At 39.1% G+C, this 14,818-nt stretch overlaps 1 protein-coding gene and 1 pseudogene across 1 annotated transcript in view; one reads left to right on the top strand and one right to left on the bottom strand.

Moving 5' to 3' along the window:
* Window positions 1-14,818, bottom strand: part of LOC106724223 (neurobeachin-like) — a gene marked incomplete at its 5' end in the record, with an annotated part of 217,421 nt that overhangs the window by 170,015 nt on the left and 32,588 nt on the right. The gene's annotated exons all lie outside the window — the stretch shown is intronic.
* Window positions 11,699-14,818, top strand: part of LOC102262775 — a 22,174-nt pseudogene continuing 19,054 nt past the window's right edge.

Below are 14,818 nucleotides of genomic sequence, written 5' to 3'. Positions count from 1 at the left end.
GCCGGGGTGGGGGGCCCCCCCCCCCCCCCCCCGAGTGCACAAATTTTTGTGCACTGGGTCTCTAGTTTTAATAAAATGGGAAATGATATAACCCTATTTCAAAAAGGTGCTCTAAGCAAATAAAAAGATATTCAACATCATTTGTTACTAAAATGAAAATTGTGCACAAATTTTTGTGCACTGGGTCTCTAGTTTCTTTAAAATGGGAAATGATATAACCCTATTTCAAAAAGGTGCTCTAAGCAAATAAAAAGATATTCAACATCATTTGTTACTAAGAAAATGAAAATTCAGAGGAATGGAAGATGGCACCATAGGTAACATGGTATTCGCTGCCTCCCCCAACCACATCAAAATTACAACTAAAATACAGAACCACCATCATTCAGAACCGCCTGAAATCTGGCTGAATGGAAATCCTACAGCTAGAGAAGTAAAGAAGGAAGCACATTGAGACTGAGGTAGGAGGGGCAGAGATGCTGAACAGGCTGGTATGACACCCACGTGTGGTGTGTTTTTAATTGGGAGAGAGATTTTGGCTGAGGAGGCCTCCTGTGAGGAGCAAGGGGTCCCAGCCCCAAACCAGGCCCCCAGGCCATGGTTCCAGAGCCAGGAAGAGAATTCCATAACTTTGGGCTGTAAAAACCTTCAGGGATTGTGGCTGAGTGACATGGAGGCTATTGGAGATCCAGACAGTTCCACTTAAAGGGCCATTGCATAAAAGTACTTGTATTCACTCCCACTGAGCTCCAGCACTGGGGCTGCAGCTTGAAAGGATCCAGGGACAAAAGTGCTTCCATAGGTCATTGTCAATATGCTGAAACCTTCTCCCCGCTACCTCCCTACACAACACACACACACACACACACACACACACACACACACACACAGAGCTGACTGACAGACATGATATCTGAGTCTCCAACAACCTAGCTCACACTGTTTGCCCTGCCATGGTGATTCCCTGAGACCCCGCCTCATCAATTTTGTAGCCTCACCCCAAGTTGATTGCAGCAGCTTTTCCAAAAGGAATAGCCTGTACTGCCTCAGGCTTCAGATTTTACTAAAATCTCTCAAACAAGTAGCAGCTGGACTCAGCATGCCCCATACTCTCAGTAAGCAGCCTCAGGCCCAGCCTTGCTTCACAGTTTGGCCTCTCCTGGGTACCTCCAAACCCAACACAAGTAGCAACCATTTGCAGATTGCTCTATAGCTCCTGCCAGGTAGCCCAAGGCAGGACACAGGCAGTGGCTGACTTTGCACCTCCCAGGGAGCCCCAAAGCCAGTACACCCGGGGACAAATCATGCCAGATTACAACTCTACACATCGACAAGGGACACACTTCAGGGGCAGACTTGGTGAGCACCAAAGCCCCACTGAAGCTAGTCCTGCTCCATAAAGGTTTCTCCTACACACCAGTTCTTCCATTGTAGACAAAGCTGGTCCTCACAGCCAATTGGCCTGGAGGTCAATTTCTCCCAGTGATACCAATAGCAATCAAGGTTCAACTACAAGAAGACAGTGCACACAGCCCACACAGGGGTGCACTGATAGTGTCCAGCTCAGGTGACTGGGGAAGCTGAGCCACTGGGCCCTACAAGACAGCTACTACTCAAGGCCACTCTACCAAATCCAGGAGACATAGCAGCTCTACCTAATACATAGAAATAAACACAGGGAAGCAGCCAAAATGCAGAGACAAAAAAACATGATACAAATGAAAGAACAGAAGAAATCTCCAGAAAAAGAACTAAATGAAATGGAAACAATCAAACTACTGGATACAGAGTTCAAAACAATGGTTATAAAGATGCTCAAGGAACTTAATGAGAGCTTCAAGGGACTTAGATAGAATTTCAAAGATCTTAGTGAGAATATCAAAGACATGAAAAAGGACCTGTCAGAAATTAAGCATACACCAACTGAAATAAAGAATAATTTATAGGGAATCAACTGTAGAAAAGAGGACACCAAGAGTAAAATCAGTGATTTGGAATATAAGGAAGCAATAAATACCCAATCAGAAGTTCAAAAAGAAAAAAAGAATCCAAAAATATGAAGACAGTGTAAGGAGCCTCTGGGACAACTTGAAGTGTACCAACATTCACATTATGGGTGTGCCAGAAGGAGAAGAGAGAGCGCAAGATATTGAAAGCCTATTTGAAGAAGTAATGACAGAAAACTTCCCCTACCTGGTGAAAGAAATAGATTTACAAGTCCAGGAAGCACAGAGAATCCCAGACAAAAGGAACCCAAAGAGGCCCATACCAAGACACATCATAATTAAAATGCCAAAGGTTAAAGACAAAGAGAGAATCTTAAAAGCAGCAAGAGAAAAGCAGTTAGTAACCTACAAGTGAGTGCCCATACAACTGTCAGCTGATTTCTCAACAGAAACTTTGAAGGCCAGAAGGGTGTGGCAAGAAATACTTAAAGTGGTGAATAGCAAGGACCTAGAACCAAGATTACTCTACCCAGCAAAGCTCTCATTTAGAATTGAAGGTCAGATAAAGAGATTCACAGACAAGAAAAAGCTAAAGGAGTTCATCACCACCAAACCAGTATTCATGAAATGTTGAAGGGTATTCTTAAAGAAGGGAGGAAGGAAGAGTAGAGGAAGAAGAAGAAGGAGGGGGAGGAGGAAGAGGGGGAGGAGAAGGAGGAGGAGGAGGAATAAAATGGCAATAAATACATATCTATCAACAATTGAATATAAAAATCAAAATAAACAAAGAAAGAATCTAATGAACAAAACTAATTGATGAATAAAATATAAGCAGAGGCATGGAAACATGAAACAGACTGATGAAAGTCAGAAGAAGGGGAGGGGCAGACAATAGGGTGGTGAAGGCCTAGGGTGGTGCAGGAACCAGGTGGAGAAGGGCATTGGGGGGAGGGGGGGAGTGGGACATCTGTAATACTCCCAACAATAAAGATTTAAAAAAAAAAAAACCGAAAATCAAACCCTAGTTAAGCTACAATACACACCCACAAGATCAAATAAAAAAGATTGGCCATACCAAGTAGAGTATATGAAACAGTTGGAACTACCACACATTTTTTTAGTGTGAATACACAATGATACAGCTACTTTTGAAAACAATTTGGGAAGTTTCTTATAATGTTAAACATGCATTTACCCATATATCCCAGCAGTTCTAGTCTTGATATTTACCCACAGGAAATGAAAACATAGGTTCATGCATTTTTACTAATAGTCTATAAATGGAAATTACTGGAAACAGCTAGAAACATAACTCTGCTTAATTCTCATCTCATTGCTTTATTTTAAAAAAATTCTGTGTAGCTACTTTGAACAAAGCCCTTGCCCTTGTGCCTTTCCACTACAGCCAGATTTTTTAAAAACAAATGTCACCCCTCCAGCTTAAAGCCTCTCAATGACTTCCTACTGCTCCTATAACAGAATACAAGCTCTTTCCCCAGTCTGTAAAACCTGACTAAATCTTCATGTCTATCTCACCAATTTTATCTGTTTGCCAGCCCCCCCAAACTCCTTTGCTCATTACAGCCTCTAATCTCTCAGATTGTGATCAGTTTCTCAAGAGATCGTTGTTTTCCCCAATTCCCAAGCCTTTTGCTAACTGTTCCCTCTGTCTGCAATACTCTCACTGGCTCTTTGCATGATGTGAAAAGGTGACATTCAGTGGAGCCCTTTTAAAATAGGGCTTGAGAAGCAATTCTAAATGAACTGCCTTATAGGTCTTACTATTTGAATCTCTGTAACAGTGAACTGGGCAAAATAACCTTTGGACTGTTCCAAATCAACACTGTCTTACAAACAACTATTTATAAAGCTAACAGGGAAGTAGATATCCTGAAAAGAAAGGACTGATGATTGTGCACGTTCTTTAAAGTCAGCAACTAGCCATGCATCGTTAAAGTGCAACCTAGCTTGTTAATATCAATAGAAAATCCTTCCTTCTATTCATGTAATTATTTCCCCTCCTTTTCTCATAAAAAAACCCTTTCCTTCACCCCATAATCGACACATAATTTGGGCTGCTGCCAGAATATATGCCTCAGTATTGCAATTCTTTTTTACCTCAAATAAACACTTGTTGCCTCTCACTTTGACTTTATTTCTAAGGTTAGCAATGACCAGTTCTTTATCATATTTCAGGTCTCAGTTTGAGTGCCATCTCTTCAAAGAGGCATTCACTGGCTACTCCACCTAAAGTGTGTCTCCATTATTCTATATTAAAATACATCACAGGTATTTCATTCATAACACTAATTACAATCTGTACTTGATTTATGTGTAAATTATCTGTCTTAAATGAAAAATATAAGCTCCTAAAGGGCAGAGTCCTAGTCTTGCGCATCATTATATATCCTAGTGCCTACCTCACTGAATGTTACATAATGTAACTTTCATCCAAGAGGGTGAAGAAATCCCGATAGCTAATGAATCAATTACAGTCATGCACACTGCTTAACAGGGATATGTTCTAAATGCAACATTAGGCAATTTTGTCATTGTGCGAACATCAACATGTACTTGCATAAACCTAGATGGTAAAACCTACTTTACACCTAGACTATATGGTACTAGAGGCCTGGTGCATGAGATTCGTGCACAGGTAGGGTCCCTAGGTCTGGCCAGCGATTAGGGCCTATCTGTGGGGTGGCTGGTGGGGTGATTGGAGCTCCCGCTCGCATACACCTTAGCCTGGCACCGCCCACTCACCTGCCCTACCCCCCACTGCCACCACTGATCACTGTCTGTGGGGCAACTGGCAGGGCGATCGGGGAACTCGCTCGCACCCGTCTTGGCCTGGCACCGCCCGCTCACCTGCTCCACCATTGCACCGCGGTCCCACTCTCGTTGGGGCCCATTGGGGCTGGCAGCGCCTCCACGGCCAACCGCTGCCAGTGCTGCGTCGCCAACGCCTGCCATGTTCTGCCCCCTGGTGGTCAGCGCACATCTAACTCCCGGTTGGTTGAACTCCCGCCCATGGGGACAATTTGCATATTAGGTTTTATTATATACTAGTGAACCATCGCATAAAATCGCGCAAGACCCGGGATCCCTCCCCACCTCCTCCCCGCCCATGGGACCACTGCAAGTCCTGGAGTCCTGTCCTGAGTGGCAGGCACACCATGAGACAGCCCCGAGTCCTGGAGTGTCGCCCCAATGCCGTGCCTCCGGGCTGTGCGCAGTGGCCACCAGGCCCTGCACCGGCGGCACACACACGGGGCTGCAGGAACCCTGGCAGAAACCGTGCAGAGCACCCACCGGCCCCGCCCCCGCTTCCCCGCTCCCACTGTGCATGCCGCCATCTTGTGACAGTGTTATGGCGTGAGGGTCAATTTGCATATTACCTCTTTATTATATAGGATGGTAAGATAGCCTATTGCTCCTAGGCTACAAATTTATACAACATGGCATTATAGTGAATACTGTAGCCAACTGTAACACAATGGTAATTACTGGTGTATCTAAACATATCTCAACAAAGATAAGTCACAGTAAATTACAGTGTAATAGATAAAAAATGATACACTTTATAGGGCACTTACCATGAATGGAGCCTACAGAATTGGAAGTTGCTCTGGGTGAGTCTGTGAATGGATGAGTGAATGTGAAGGCTAGGAAATTACTATACACTACTGTAAACTTTATAAATACTGTATACTTAATATACACTAAATTTTTTTTCTTTCTTCAATTAACCTTGACTTACTGTAACATTTTTACTTTATAAACTTTTAACTTTTAACATTTCTACTCTTTGTAATAACACTTTAGCTTAAAATATGAACATATTGTACAGCTATTCAAAATGTTTTCTTTCTTTACATCCTTACTTTATAAGCTTTCTCCTATTTAATTTTTATTTACTCTTTAAAACTTTTTTTTCATTTTTTTGTTAAAAACTAAGAAACAAACACACAGATTAGACAAGGCCTACATAGGAAAAAGATCATCAATATCACTATCTTCCATCTCTACATCTTGCCCTACTAGACGGTGTTCAGGGTCAATAACACCCATGGAGCTGTCATCTCCTATGATGGCTATGCAGTCTTCTTGAATACCTCAAGAACTTGCCTGAGGCTCTTCTTAAAAAGTTGTCATTCTTTTCGGAAATATGTCCATCCTAGTTTGCTTTGTTAATTTTTTAATTTATCATAGATTTATTTGTAAGCGGATAATGCATCATGAACATTCCTCTCTATTAATAAAAAAGCTTTTGGTGTTGGGGTCCATGTATTCAAAGTTTTTGAGGAGCTTTTTGAAGTTTGAAAAAGTTTCTGCTAAGCCCTTCACTGTAAATTTTCTTGCAGTTTCTGCTATGTGTTCCAGTTCCAGTTCCAAGTATTCATTAATTCCTCAGGAATCACCTCTAGGAGATCCTCAATGTCAATACCAAAGGTTAAAGTTGTTTACCATCTCACCACAGTCTTGTTGATTTTGGAAACCTCCTCATCCTTAGCAAATCATTTGAAGTCATGTGCTGTAAAGTAACTAGGTGATAGGAATTTTTCAACTCCATGAAAATCTTATGGGACCACTGTCATGTATACGTGGTCTGTTGTTGACCAAAACAATGTTATACAGCATATGACTGTACTACAACAGAGTGTATTTCTCAATTAGATACTTAAATTATAATGCAAAGTAGTAAACTCCATTTTCACCATAAAACTTAAAAATCCCTTCACAAATAATCTTCATTATGTATTTTATTGTGTGCATATATACACAGAGACACATACACACAAATATACACAGGGCAGTGTCTAATTCCAATCACGTCAAAGTCTGTCTCAAAAATATTATATGAGAGCTCAATGTATTTCATTTCTAACATTTTAATTTCTAAGTTTAAGTAATATAGACTATAAGATTTTCAATAGTTGTGTGCTTTGATATTAAAATATAACTTTATTCTAGTTACTTCCTTCAATTGAAATGTAACTGTAAGGAATATTTTTTTTAATTTATCTTTATTGTTGAAACTATTACATATGTCCCCTTTTATTTCCTCCACTGACCCCCTCAATCCTGCACACACACACCCCCAGGCCTTCACCACACTATTGTCTGTGTCCATAAGTTATGCATATAGACATAAATTCTTTTGTTAATCTCTCCCACCTACCCTCCTTTCCCACATTACCTCTGAGATTCCTCAGTCTGTTCCATGCTTCTATGTCTCTGGACTTTTAAATCGATGAATAAAGGAAGACCAAAGGCTATATAATAAAATAACTAATAATCTACATTCCAATCTTTTTTTTAATCCTCACCTGAGATTTATTGATTTTAGAGAGAGGGTAAGGGATAGAGTGAGAGAGAAAGAGAAATATCGATGTATTAAAGAAACATCGATCAGTTGCTCCCCCCAATATGTGCCCCCACCAGGGATCGAACCCATAACCTAGGTATGTGCCCTGACCACTAATCAAACTGGCACACTTTTGGTGCATGGGATGACACTCCAACCAACTGAGCTACACCAGCCAAGGCATATATTACATTCTTTTATCCAAATCTCAAAATTCAGCCATATATATACCTTTATCTTCACACAAATAAAATGTGCACACATAAATCCATGTTATACATATTGTTAGTCAAAAAAGGCTATTATGTAAGTTTCTCTATAAGAGCATACAGAATTTTTATATATGCATCTTACTCATATATAGAAAAGTTTTTAAATGAACAATCAAAATTCTAAAATAATTTGCAATTATCAACATTATTAATCTTCATAATGTTGTTCTTAAGACTTTTTTCCTCATGACTTTTGTTTTTTTCAGGCCACATCACTTGAATTAAATAACATTATTATATCACCTGATATTAGTTGTGTAGAGTAATAGTATGCTTTAGCTCACATAAAAGAAAACAAACTAGTATTAAAAGAGTGAAAAGTAGTTATATACACTTCTGTTATTTATTTTTATCAAACACAGAAATAAACAAACCTCATGAACAGTTGGAATCATATAACAAATATAAACATCTACATTTTTAAAGTAAATTCTGTGCATGTATGAAATTATTTCAATAAAGCTTAAGTTTGTGGAAGGAAAATGAAAACATGTAAACAATAAGTAGGAAATAACCTTTTTATTTTATGTTCTCTTATCACTTTGTTATTCATGGAATACATGATTAAATTACACTGGAATTCTAGAATTTGGATATTTTAAAAACTCACTAATTGACACATATGACTTAGTTTATTTTACAACAGTAAACAATTATTAAGGTGTATTAATCCAAGTCATAGGTTATCAGTCATCAGCTAGTATCTAAAATACCTTAATAAAACAATCTTAAACTACTCAAGGTTTTCACAGGTATTGCCTCTCCTATATCTTTCTTACCAATTTGCTTTGCATGGAAATAACAGAATCTATTTTATGGATGAAAAGCTAAAACAAAAAATTCAAGAATAAAAATGTTTTAACTCAACCGAAGAGTTGACTTTTAATAGTAAGAATGCATATTATAACATGATACCCTCAAAATCCAACTTCTTGGAAAAGAACTATCATCCTAAAGGGGTCCAGAACAGGCCTCCAGATGTGCTACTTTGTAAATTATTTTGAGGTGAAGGCAACTGAGAATCTGTGGGCTCAAAAGAAACTTTTACCTTTCCTTAAAGGATTTAAATTGGGGCATTGCCCATAATGAGAACTATGACCTATCTATAGGGAAGGGCAAACTTATAATTACTAGACATCTGCTCTTCTTATTGTCCTAGAAATTGCCCTCCTCTCTGGAGACCTAGGAGCCTTATCTCATTCCTTGGCTCAGTATGTCATATATATCTCATTTATCTTATATATAAATGTTTTAACTTAAAAGTAATTTCCATAATTACTTTCTATCTCTGAACTACTCATGCATATGGGAGTCTCTGATTCTCTCATGTATGTGGGGTTCCCATAAGTATGCATGCAATTAAATTTGGTTATTTTCTCTCATTAATCTATGGCATGTCAATTTAATTATTCGATGAGCCAAAAGAACCTAGAAGGGTAGAGAAAAATTTCTTTCTTCCCCAAAATCCATCTGCAACACATCATGACTTAAAAAAATAAAACTATCTCCCTAAACTAAAACCTTTTCCATAATTACTCTTCTTCCCATCATAAAAGCTTGACACCTTCCCATAGTTTTTGTCTATTTCCATGTGTATGCTAAAATTTATGTTAAGGTTCACAGCCTTTTAACTTGTGCTTTTGCAGTGGACATTTGCTTTGAGGAAAGATATCTCCAATACTGGGCTTACTTCTCTGAGCTTTCTTCCTTTCTGGGTCCAGCTTTGAAATCTCTCATTATCTTTATAGCTCTCTGATGTCATCAAATATTGTTTTCATATTTTTGGCATCTTTCATAATTCCCCATGGGGTTATAGTGGGATTGGGCTCTGTAAATTATGCTGAAGGACTAAATTTATTTATTCAACCAATATTTATTGAATGACAAATATATGCCAGGTGTTAGAGGTAAAACAATAGCATACAAAGTAGACAAAAGTCTGTGCTCTCATGGAGATTACATTCCAGGGACAGGTGGTATAAAATAAACACACACTTAAAATACTTAGTATGTCAGAATAGAAACTTTATATTAAGAAAATAAGGTGGGGAAGAAGTATAGAGGGAGTTCTGGGGTGTTAACTGTTTTAGGTAAAGTAGTTTAGGCCTCTTTGATAAGGTAAGACCTAAAGAGAGACCTTAAGGGAGAGACACATGTGGATATCAGGGGAAAGCTATAACAGACTGAAGGAACAGCAAGTATGCATGAATGAATAGAGACTGTCAAAGCAACAGTATAGAGCAGAAATGAAGTTGGTAGATTAGACCTGAGAGGTGAAGGATGAGGTGGATTATGTAGGAGCCTACAGAAGTTTGGATTTTATTGTAACTCAGTTGGGAAGCCACTGGAGTGTCTTGAGCAGAGGAGAGACATGATCTGCTTAGCACTTACATCAATTCTATTTTAACCCATGTTGAGAATAAACCCTAGGTTTTGAGAATAGATGCAGAGAATCATTGAGAACCTTTTTCAGTAAAGGAGACAAGAGATAGATATTGTTTCAGATCAGGATGGTAGCAGTAAGAATTGACCAGATTCTATATATATTTTGAAGGCACAGTGACTGGATGTTAGCTAGTGGATGGGGGCACTTGAGAAAGAGAGGAGTCAAGAATGATTCTGAAACTTTTGGTCTGACTAAATGAACAGGTGGAGAGTTTGCAATTGACTGAGACTGGAAAGTCTGCTAGAGGATCTAACATGGAATGGGAATATTAGTAGTTTGTTCTTGGCCTTGTTAAATTTTAGCTGTCTATCTATACTAATAAAAGGGTATTATGCTAATTAGACTGGACATTTTCCGGATGTCCTTCTGGACAAAGCCGCAGCGGCTGCGAGGGCCGAAGAGCGGCAGAGGCCACAGGGCCGAAGAGGGCCTGACAGCCACGGAGGATGTGAGGGCTGAAGAGGGCCTGGCAGCTGTGGTGCGCCGGAAGATCCGCCTCTGCACGTGAGCTACACAGGAAACACCTTTTCTGACTGCTCATTGGCTAAGCTCCTGGTATGCCACTCTTGGTGTTCTTGGTAACTTGGGTAATAAGAATCCAAGAAGTAGATTGAAGGTTTTTCTACCTCACTCCTGGAGGAAAAAATGGAGGTCTGCTGCTGGAGGGGTTAAGAAATGTCATATCCTGCCCTAGCCGGTTTGACTCAGTGGATAGAACCCTGCAGACCGCAGGGTTCCGGTTCGATTCTGTTCAAGGGCACATACCTAGGTTGCAGGCTCCTCCCTGGCCCGGGCCCAGGTCAGGACTCATGCAAAAGGCAACCAATTGAAGTATCCCTCTCACATTGATGTTTCTTTGTCTTTCCCTCTCTCTTCCACACTATCTAAAAATCAATGGAAAAATATCCTCAGGTGAGGATAAAAAAAAAAGAAAGAAAGGTCATATCCTATGAAAGAGACATCTTGAAAATGTCTAAAGAAAGTTGTCATAATTTTTTGTGGTGAAGGGACTGGAGTCCATGATGATGAAAATACCGTGGGGAGCTGGCCTAAGCCGTCAGTAGGACATCCCCTGAGGGCTCACGAACTGTGAGAAGGGGCAGGCCAGGCTGAGGGAACCCCCTGCAGTGCACGAATTTTCATGCACCAGGCCTCTAGTTACCCATATAAGAAGAGGTGACAAGAAATCAATTGGATAGATGAGGCTGCAAATGGTTAAGAGCTGAATGGCTGAATTGCATGTGGTTTTCCTAGCAGTAATGAAGACTTAAACAATGGTAAAAGCCCCTAAGTTTGGATCTTTACTGGCCCTATAATCAGGGCAGAGGGAAATATAAACCTCGACTATTAAAGTAATAACTATATAGAGCAGTGAGGGCGAACCTATGACACGTGTGTCAGAGGTGACACGCAAACTCATTTTTTTGGTTGATTTTTCTTTGTTAAATGGCATTAAAATATATAAAATAAATATCAAAAATATAAATCTTTGTTTTACTATGGTTGCAAATATCAAAAAATTTCTATATGTGACACGGCACCAGAGTTAAGTTAGGGTTTTTCAAAATGCTGACATGCCGAGCTCAAAAGATTCGCCATCACTGATATAGAGCATGACTCTATAGAAATCACTGAGGAAAATCTGTGCAGTGCATTAGAGTAGGACATGTTGATGCCCATCAGAAATCTTTCAGATTCAGAACTGACTGCAATCGACAAGCAGGTAACCCTATGTCCTCACTGAACTTGGTCACATGGGCTCATGAAATGAATAGACACTGCAGCAATGCAGAGATGGGCTGAAGTTCCTCTTGCACAAAATTCCAGTAAGAGCTGTTCTGTTGTTCTGTTAACCAACAAGAGAGACAGAGACTGCAGATGGCCATGTGGCAAACTGCCTAGTGGGAAGACCCTGGTCATAGATGGCAAATCAGACTGATGCTAGCAGCTCTGAGTGCTACAAATGGGTCTTGACAGAAACAGACAGACACTGATTCTGGATGGGGTTGTGTTTACCTGGTGGTAGATGAAAATGCTCAGAAAGCTATAAAAAAAGCAGAACAGACAATACTACACCCATTAGGATAGTTGACAGTAATTTCTTCAGACCACAATGTACACCGTACAGGCCTAATATCTAACAACAGGCAGAGAGATATCCTCCTCAGAGTAATAGTTTGATAGAGAATTGGAATGCACAATTAAAACACTAATTGTCTAAAAGGGAAGGAAATAAAGTGCATGGTCATACTAAAGATAGGTAGGTAGATAGATAGATAGATAGATAGATAGATAGATAGATAGAATATATCTTATAATCCATGTAAAATATTTACAAGATATCTAATATATTCTAAATGCTTAGTAAATTATAGGCAGTATTATAATTATCAATTATTTTTCCTAGACAAATCTAACATTAGCAAGTATATCTATCCTTCTCACAAACAGGACCAGAGCCATACCTTATTATTTTGTTCTCCTCTACACAGTTATCTCTGACAACTTCCATGTCATTTTAAAAATTAGATTTAACATGTTTTATTGCTTTCTTTGTGCATCATTGTATCCTGTATTTCACTATTTTATCTTGGTTCACTGATCTTATTGCTAGCATACATACATCATTAGTAATTTAGCAATGATCAATGGACAGGACAGTTTGAGTCCCTGTGTACCTGATATTGTATTTATTTCTATCTTATTCTAAAATGTTAATCTATCTGGATAGAGCATTTCTAGATTTAGTTATTTTCCCCTAGCCCTTTTATCAGTGCACTATCTTGTGGACTCCAAAGTTGCTGATAAGAAATGTGCTGTCCATCTGATTATCAGTCCTCTGCAGATAATCCGTTGGTATTTTTTTTATTTGCTTATTTTTTTTATTTTATTTTTTTTCTTTGTTGATTAAGGTATTACAAATGTGTCCTTATTGCCCCATTGCCCTCCCATCCCCCCACTCATGCCCTCACCCTCCTGTTGTCTATGTCCATTGGTTAGGCTTATATGCATGCATACAAGTCCTTTGGTTGATCTCTCCCCCTTACCCGCACCCTCCCCTACCTTCCCTCTGAGGTTTGACGGTCTGATCCATGGTTCTCTGTCTCTGGATCTGTTTTTGTTCATCAGTTTATGTTGTTCATTATATTCCATAAATGAGTGAGATCATGTGATATTTACCTTTTCTGACTGGCTTATTTCGCTTAGCATAATGCTCTCCAGTTCCATCCATGCTGTTGCAAATGGTAAGAATTCCTTCTTTTTTATAGCAGCATAGTATTCCATTGTGTAGATGTACCACTGTTTTCTAATCCACTCATCTGCTGATGGGCACTTAGGCTGTTTCTAAATCTTAGCTATGGTGAATTGTGCTGCTATGAACATAGAGGTGCATATATCCTTTCTGGTTGGTATTTCTAGTTTCTTGGGATATATTCCTGGAAGTGGGATCACTGAGTCAAATGGGAGTTCCATTTTTAGTTATTTGAGGAAACTCCATACTGTTCTCCACAGTGGCTGTACCAGTCTGCATTCCCTCCAGCAGTGCATGAGGGTTCCTTTTTCTCTGCATCCTCGCCAGCACTTGTCATTAGTTGATTTATTGATGATAGCCATTCTGACAGGTGTGAGATGGTACTGCATGGTATTTTAAATATATGTAAATAGAGAGAGACAAAAAGAAGATAGATACAGATATATCCATGAGTGGCAGGCACCGTAGTTTCATTTACATTGCCCTGATTACTAGTGAATGTGAACGCTGTATAACAGGTGTCTGGACTTTGAGATAGACTTCCTGTGTTATAATCTAGACTGACACATACTGTATGTATAACCTTAGGCAAGTTACTTAAACATAAATATGTGCTCAGCCTCTACACCTGTAAAGTGTGGATAATAATAGCATCTATTATCTCATAGCGTTGTTGTGAGGTTTAAGAAAGACAGTTAAATGAAAGACAGTTTATGATGTTGAATCAAAAAAACTCAGAAACATTCACATGTAGGCTTCCATTTTTATAAACCTTGTTTTTTAAATCAATTAAATAATAAAAATGGTTGAGGAACACATATTTTTTTAAAAAATCATGTAAAAAGAAAGAATGATAAATATAACATTCACAAAATTAGTTTACTCTAAGGAAGATGAGGAAAAATGGGATTGGAAAGTAACACACAGGGAGCTTCTACAATATTGATATTCTAGATTACAAGTAGTTAATGGGTATTATTTCATTATTGAGAATGGGGAATGAATGAAGAATAGAAGATCATTACCAAATATATAATATGTGAATTTATCTCATCCCAGGATACCTGATCACAAGTCTTTATATGCACTGAAAAAAAGTCTGAGAGCATATACACCAAAATTAAAAAATTTTTAAAATTATTGAGAGACACTAAGAAGCCAGAAAAGGTTGAAGAACATGAGTTTCTAATAACCCAATCAAGATTATTATGTAATTTTTTACCCTCAGGATTGCCAGCTAGTATAGAGAACATACATATGTATGTTTTCATGAGATTATCAAAAAATAAGAGTGCCAAGGTCAAATAAGCCAAAGACTCTCACATCTACACTAATAAAAGAGAAACATGGTAATTAGCGTACGACCGCTACCCTTCCCATTGGCTAATCAGCATATCCTTATGCAAATTAACTGTCAGCCAAGATGGCGGCCGGCAGCCAGGCAGCTGGAAGCAAACATGAGGCTTGCTTGCTCCAGTGACTGCAGACTCCAACGTTCCCCGCCTGACTTGCCGGCCTCTGAGTTGCAACTCT

This window comes from Myotis brandtii, unplaced genomic scaffold, assembly GCF_000412655.1.
Source record: "Myotis brandtii unplaced genomic scaffold, ASM41265v1 scaffold77, whole genome shotgun sequence".
NCBI classification, from domain to species: Eukaryota; Metazoa; Chordata; class Mammalia; order Chiroptera; family Vespertilionidae; genus Myotis; species Myotis brandtii.
Note: the sequence above shows the minus strand (reverse complement) of the source record. Positions and strands in the feature narration are given on the sequence as shown.